Raw genomic sequence first — 8,233 nt, 5'->3', positions numbered from 1 at the left:
GAAACTACCAGCTGCTCCGCGGGAGAAAGATGAGGCTTTCTACTCCCGTAAAGATTTACACCCTCGGAAACCCTGTACAGGGTCGCTATGAGTCGGTTCAGACTCCACGGCACATAACAACAACAACAACATACAGTGTCACTATGAGTCGGAATTGACTCGATAGTACTTAACAACAACAACGTGATGGCTGGAACTGCAGGTGCATTGGCAGGCCCAGACCAAATGATTTTGAGGGTGCTTCGCTAAAAGACAGGAATCGATAACTTGAGTTCCACCTCTAGGCCATTCTTTAGTGACTCAATTAAATCAAGATACCTTATCACTAAGTCTCAACTTCCTCATGCATAAAACAAGACAGTTCAACTAGCCTATTTGAAGCATGGTTAACCTAAGTTACACTTACGCAGGCACATGAAAGTAGGACGGAAGCGGAAATGAAGTGAATTTTTAGATAAAACCTCACAGCCAGCAGTACAAGTCAACTGAAACTGGATCCACCCCGCCCCACCCCGCCCCGCCACCCGACACGCACACTTACAAGTACACACCAGCTGGGCAACTCTGAAACTGATTCATACAGATACCAGGCATACTTCCCTAAGAAACCTTGGCCGTCTTCTCAGAGTGTGAAAACGCAAGCATTGCCACCTGCTCAACCTCATATTCACATGTTCCAAGTCAGGGTTTAAAAAACAGATCATATTAAAAAAGGTCTGAGGCAATATTTCAAAGCTAAGATAACACCTTAATTTTAATGAAGCCAAGATTTCAATAACTCTTGTAGAGTCACTTAAAAGGCAAACTGATGGGAAGAAAAGAAAAAGATTATGTTAGCAAATTAAGACCATTCTTTGACTGTTAATTGAGCCCTTTTGTGCCTTCTCCTGGCCTCATACAGCCCTAGTGGAGTCCTGGTGTGGCGCTGTGGGTTAATGCACTGGACTGCAAAGTCGGTGTGAACCACAAGGTCAGCAGCGGTTGAAGCTCGGCAGTTCAAACTCACCAACTGCTCCTTGGAAACCCTATATAGGGTCGCTATGGGTCGGAACCAACTCGATGACACTTACCAACAAGTAGCGTAGTGGATTTCAAGCTGGGCTCCTAGCCACAAGGTTAACAATTTGAATTTATCAGTTGCTCTGTAGGAGAAAGATGAGGCTTTCTGCTCCAGCAAGGATTTACAGCCTTGGAAACCATATACAGGAAACCCTATGAGTTGGGTCCTTGAGTCAGAACTGACTCGATGGTACACCCACCACAACATAGGCCTCATAGTGATGCACTAACATCTGCGTACTGTGAATTTAGGTGAAAAGTGCGCTCAAATGTACTATTCTAACTTGTATTAGTAAAGCCATAATCCTTCTAACTTACTCTACCAAGACAGGCATTGTGTCTGCAGAACACTGTGTTTGTAGTACAGTGAATATATAATGTCAGAACAAATTTAGGATGAATGAATTACATGTCTATACATGTCACTGATTTCTGGATTCCTTGTGTTTGTTTTCTTTAAAGCAACAACAATAAACAGTTTTACTAAAATATCATTTACATGTAGCTCTGTAAGCTAAGCACTTAACTACTAACCACAAAATCGGTGGTTCAAACCCACGAGCCACTCCTTGGTAACCGTATATCAGGTTTTTATGATTTGGAACAAACTTAACAGCATGTAACAACAACAATTCACGTGCCATACAATTCTATTGTTCTTTAAAGTATAAAGCCTATCATTTTTAGTCTATTCAGAGTAGTACAGTCATTACCACAATGTCATTTTAACACCTTTTGTCCCCCAACCCATTAGCAATCCCCTCACTCTCAGCCCTATGCAACCACTCATTTACTTTGTTGTTGACTTCCTGTCTCTACAAACTTCCTGATTTTGAACATTTCATATGAATGGAACCTGCCAATCACTTGGGTCACAACTTACTGCTTTTTATTGCTGTGAAATAATGTGGCACCAGTCATCCTTCCCACAACAATCTCTCCTTAGCTGGCTTCCATAACCCACTGCAATGGCCACACAGACACCATACTCACAGCTATAGGGATTATTAGGGAAGTTGAACAGGTTACAATTCAAGGTTGAGATGTTGAGGACATGTTTCTTCCGCTTAGGACAGCATCTCCTCAGGTATGCCCACAGGCAGGCCTCTCTCTCACTGCGCAGTGATAAATGTCCACAGGGCACACCTTTCCATCACAAGCTTCACCCAGAGGCACTCGGCTCTAGCTGCATGGGTCAGCAACCTCACTGCCCAATTAAATGCCTGGAGGTATCCCACTCCACAAATGAGCCTCCTACCCAAAGGCACTCAGGTTTCCTTGCTCTGTCTGTGAGCTAGAAAACCCAGCACTCTTTCTCCTGCTCTGGGTCTTGGTTCTGCTGCTGCTCCTCCAACACTCCTTCGGTGTCACAACTTCCTGTCTCTGGGTTGAGGAGGTTCCATGTGCAGGAAACTTGGGGTCCAAAGGACACACACTGATTCTGGCTCTTCTTCCCTGATGAGAGTGAGACTCCCCGCTCTTGCTTATGAGATGACTTGCTTTCAATTCACTTTAGAGGTCCAAGTTTTTACAATCACAGTTAACTCTGTTAACAATCACAACTGAATCGTATCCTACTACCAGCATCTTTTCCCACCTTTTCTTAGCCAGACCCATCAGGAAAAAAATGTTTGGTGGGAATTACCATGTGAAGTAATCCATTTGTATTGCACTTGCCATGTAAAATCTATTGCACTGTAATTATCATGTAAAATGTCATTGTATGGCTAGACCACATTTTATTCATCCATTTATCAGTTAATTGTTGTTAAAGGCCATTGCATTGGTTCTCACTCACAGTGACCCTGTGAAGGATTTCCAAGGAGCAGCTTGTCCTACAGCACCACATCAGGACTCCAAGTATCAGTTAATAGATATTTCCATTGTTGCTACATTTTGGCTATTATGAATAATGCTGCTGTGAACAACTCAATTTCTAGTTCATAGTGATTCAGCGTTACAGAGAAGAACTTTTCCATAGTGTTTTCTAGTCTATAATCTTTATGGGATACCACTTACCTGTCAGTTTGTTATACTGTGGTGTCTCTCCTGTGCTGCTATGATGCTAGAAACTTTTCACCAGTATTTTACACTCAACAGGGACACCCATGGTGGATGGTTTCAGCAGAGCTTCTAGACTAAGACAGACTGGGAAGGAAGAGAGGTGGACCATTTCTGAAGGGTTAGCCATTGAAAACCTTATGGACACCACTGAAGCATTGTCTGGTATAATGCCAGAAGATACATTTCCTCAGGTTGGAGGCCACTCAAATATGAGAAGAGCCACCTCCTCGGAGGAGAATTGATCTTAAATAATGTGGATAGAGCAAATCTCTGGGGACCTTCATTTGCAGAGAGGGCACAACTCAAAATGGGAAGAAACAATTGCAAATATCTGAAACTTTTAATGTATGATGTATGAATCTAGCAAAATTGGAATCCATCAAAAATGAAATGGAATGTATGAAGATTGATATTCTATGCTGAAATGAACTGGTATTGGCCATTCTGTCATCAGATTTACTACCACCACTCGTTTGTCAGTTTGTCGTACTGTGGTGCCTTGTGAGTTGCTGTGATTCTGATAGCTATGCCACCAGTATTTTAAATACCAGCAGGGTCACCCATGGTAGACAGGTTTCAGATGAGCTGCTAAACGAAGACAGACTAGGCAGAAAGAGTGACGTACTACTTCTGAATATTTAGTCACTGAAAACCCTATGAATAGCAGAGAAACAGTGTCAGATATAGTCCCGGAAAATGAGCCCCTCAGGTTGGAAGGCACTCAGAATACAACTGGGGAAGAGCTGCCTCCTCAAAGTAGAGTTGACCGTGATAAAGCAAATGGAGTAAAGCCCGTGAGAGAAAAGCCCATGGGACCTTCATTTGCTAATGGGCACAACTCAAAATGAAGAGAAACAGCTACAAACATCCATTGAAAATCGGAACACGGAATGTATGAAGTATAAATCTGGGAAAATTGGAAGTTATCAAAAATGAAATGGAATGCATAAACATCGATATCTTAGGCATTAGTGAGCTGAAATGGGCAAGTATTGGCCATTTTGAATCTGATGACCACATGGTTTACTATGCTGAGAATGACAAAATTAAGAGGAATGGTGTTACATTCATTGTCAAAAAGTACATATCCAGATCAGTCATGAGGTACAGCACTGTCTGTGATAGGATAATATCCTTGCAACTACAGGAAACCCCAGTTAATACCACTATTAATCAAGTTTATGGACCTACCACAAAAGCCATTGAGGATGAAACAAAATAATTCTACCAACTTCTTTGATCTGAAATTGATCAAACATGCAATCAAGATGTATTGATCATTACTGGTGATTAGAATGCCAAGGTTGGGAGCAAAGAGGAAGGATCAGCAGTTGAAAAATATGGCCTTGGTGATAGAAATGCTGAAAAATGCATGATAGAATTCTGCAAAATCAATAATTTGTTAATTTCAAATATCTTCTTTAGACAGCAAAAGAGATGACTATACACATGGACCTCACCAAATGGAATACATAAAAACCAAATTGACTATATCTATGGAGAGAGAAGATGGAAAAGCTCCATATCATCAGTCAAAACAAAGCCAGGGGCTGACTGTGGAACAGACCATCAATTGTTGTTGTTATGTGCTATCGAGTCAGTACCGACTCATACCAACCTTATGCACAGCAGAACAAAACACTGCCCGATGTGGGCCAACCTCACTACTGTTGCCACTCTTGAGTCCATCGATGCTGCCACTTGGCCAATCCATCTAGCTGGGGGTCTTCCTTTTTTCTTCTGACCCCCCACCTTACCAAACATGATATCCTTCTCCAGCGGAACAGAACACGGGAACACTGAATGGTTTAAAATTAAGAAAGGTGTGCGACAAGGTTGTATTCTTTCATCATACTTATTCAAGCTGTATGCTGAGCAAATAATCTGAGAAGCTGGATTCTATGAAGAAAATCATGGCATCAGGATTGGAAGAAGACTCATTAACAACCTGTGACATGCAGATGATACAACCTTGCTTGCTGAAAGTGAAGAGGACTTAAAACATTTACTGATGAAGCTCAAAGAGCACAGCCTTCAGTATGATTACATCTCAATGTCAAGAAAACAAAAATCCTCACCACTGGACCAATAAACAACATTCTTATCAATGGAAAAAAGATTGAAGTTGTCAAAAACTTCATTCTTCTTGGATCAACTATCAACACTCATGGAAGCAGCAGTCAAGAAATCAAACAACGTATTGCATTAGGCAAATCTGCTGCACAAGACCTTTTGCAAGTGTTGAAGAGCAAAGGTGTCAGCTTGAAGACTAAGGTGCACCTGACCCAAGCCATGGTATTTTCAATAATTTCATATGTATGCAAAATCTGGATGGTGAATAAGGAAGACTGCAGAAGAATTGATGCTTTTGAGTTATGGTGTTGGAGGAGAATATTGAAAGTGCCACGGGCTGCCAAAAGAACCAATGGATCTGTTTTGGAAGAAGCGCAGCCAGAGTGCTCCTTGGAGGCCAGGATGGCCAGGCTTCGTCTCTCATACTTAGGACATATTGTCAGGAGGGACCAGTCGCTGGAGAAGGATATTATGTTTGGTAAGGTGGAGGGTCAGAAGAAAAGAGGGAGACCCCTAACGAGATGGAATGGCCAAGTGGCAGCATCAATTGAAATCTTTCAAGAAAGTGAGGCGACTCAAGCATGGCAACAGTAGTGATGTTGGCCCAGGATCAGGCAGTGTTTTGTTCTGCTGTATATAGTGTCGCTATGAGTCGGTACCGACTCCATGACACCTAACAACAACAACAACAATAAGATTTACTATGACAGGAATGACAAATTGAAGAGGAATGGTATTGCATTAATTGTCAAAAGAGCATTTCAAGATCTACATTATTAGATATTATCCTATCTACAGTGCTTTCTGTGATAGGATAATACCCATACACCTACAATGAAAATCAGTTAATATGACTATTATTCAAATTTATGCACCAACCACTAAAGCCAAAGGTGATGAAACTGAAGAATTTTACCAACTTCTTCAGTCTGAAATTGATGAAATATGCAAACAAGATGTATTGATAATTACTGGTGATTGGAATGAGAAAGTTGCAAACCAAGAAGAAGGACCAATTGATAGAAAATCTGGCCTTGGTGATAGAAACAATGATGGAGATCTCTTGAGAGAATTTTGGAAGACTAACGACTTATTCATTACAAATATCTTTTTTTTTTTTTTTCCAGCAACACAAAAGTTAACTATAAACCTCACCATATGGAATACAAAGGAATCAAATTGAGTACATCTGTGGGAAAAGATGATGGAGAAATTCAATATCATCAGCCAAAGCAAGGACAGGTGCCAACTGTTGAGCCAACCATCAATTGCATATGAAAGTTCAGGCTGAAGCTGAGTAAAATTAAAACAAGTTTACAAGAGCCAAAATATGACATGGAGTTAGTTTTCCCCACTGAATTTAGAGACCATCCCAAGAACAGATGCATTAGGCTTTAATGATCAAAGACCAGAGAGTTGCGGAATAACGTCAAGAACATCATCATACATGAAGAAAGCAAAAGGTCTATAGGAAGACAGGAAAAGAAGAAAAGACCAAAATGAATGTCACAAGAGATTCTGAAACTTGATGCTGAGTGTACTAGAAATTCTAAAACAACTAGAAGAAATGAGGAAGTAAAATCTGAACAAAGAAAGTATTTCAAAGTCCACTTGAAAAGACAGTCAAATATTACAACAAAATGTACAGACTTGAAGTTAGAAAACCAAAAGGAAAGAACACATTCAGCATTTCTCAAGCTGAAAGAACTGAAGAAAAATTTCAGGCCTTGTGTTGCAATACTGAAGGATTCTGTGGGTGCTGCAGCACTTGATATAAGCACTGGATTGATAACCATAGATTGGTGGTTCAAATCCACCCAATCAACAACTCAACAATGGGCCAAACATTGAATGATTCAGAAAGCACCAAAAGAAGATGGAAGGAATATAGAATCACTGTACCAAAAAGAAGTGGTTGATGTTTAACCACTTCAAGAGATAGCTCTTGCTCAAGAATTGATGGTCTAGGCAGACATGGCTCCCAACGTTCCAGTGGACAGTCCAGCCCAAGAGTATCCTAAAGGCATCCAGGTTGTGCTGCTGGGGTCTCCCGGGGCTGCCAAGGGTACCCAGGCACCCAAATTGGCCAAAAACTTCTATGTTTGCCATTTGGCTACTGGGGACATGCTGAGGGTCCTGGTGGCTTCTGGTTCAGAGCTGGGGAAAAAGCTGAAAGCAACAATGGATGCTGGGAAACTGGTGAGCGATGAAAGATGAGAAGAATTTGAAGATTCCTTCATGCAAGAATGGTTTTCTTTTAGATGGCTTCCCCCAGACTGTGAGGCAGGCAAAAATGTTTGACGACCTCACGGCGAAGAAGAAAGAGCTTGATTCTGTGATTGAATTCAGTATCCCAGACTCTGCTCATCCAGAGAATCACAGGCAGGCTGATTCACCCCATGAGTGGCTGTTCCTACCACGAGAAGTTCAACCCCCCAAAGGAGCCATGAAAGATGGTATCACTGGAGAGCCTCTGGTCCACTGATCATCTCCACATTTGAAAGAGATACGTGGTGTGTTCATGGGATGGTGGCTAAGTGAATCCAGTCTGCTGGAGTCATGGGGAGGGGTAGGCATGTCGGTCTCACTCTCTTCACCTGCCTTGCCACTGAGTTACCAGTCTGCCTGCTCTCATGGATCAGCTCCCAGCAGCCAGTCAGCATACGCCACATTCTTCCCTTCTCCCATCCACGGTGGAGCCCTTTTTGATAAATCAGCAAGTATCCTAAGCAATATCATCCAAAGATTGTCCTTTCCATCCTCAAATCCTGTAGCTGGGATTACTCGATAGCACTGTGACGTACTGTTTTCAATAAGGTGCCTTAAGTGACCAATTGGTACCTTGTTTGGCCTCTAAGTCAATAAACTATGTTAAAAGTTTGTTTAAAAAAATTTTTTTTTTTGATGATGATGTGTAGAAGGAAGAAACCCAAGCTTCACTGAAGGTATTGGCAAAAACCAGAGTATAAATATCAGGAATCCACAGAATACAAATTGAAATGTTTCAGCAAACTGATATAGCGTGCTCACATGCTAA

The 8,233-nt window shown here is 41.5% G+C and overlaps 1 pseudogene; it reads left to right on the top strand.

Moving 5' to 3' along the window:
• Positions 1–7,170: 7,170 nt before the first annotated feature.
• Positions 7,171–7,681, top strand: LOC102840163 (annotated as a pseudogene).
• Positions 7,682–8,233: the final 552 nt, after the last annotated feature.

The sequence above is a fragment of the Chrysochloris asiatica genome, unplaced genomic scaffold (assembly GCF_000296735.1).
Source record: "Chrysochloris asiatica unplaced genomic scaffold, ChrAsi1.0 scaffold00022, whole genome shotgun sequence".
In the NCBI taxonomy this organism is placed as follows: domain Eukaryota; kingdom Metazoa; phylum Chordata; class Mammalia; order Afrosoricida; family Chrysochloridae; genus Chrysochloris; species Chrysochloris asiatica.
This window is presented reverse-complemented; position numbering and strand designations above follow the sequence as displayed.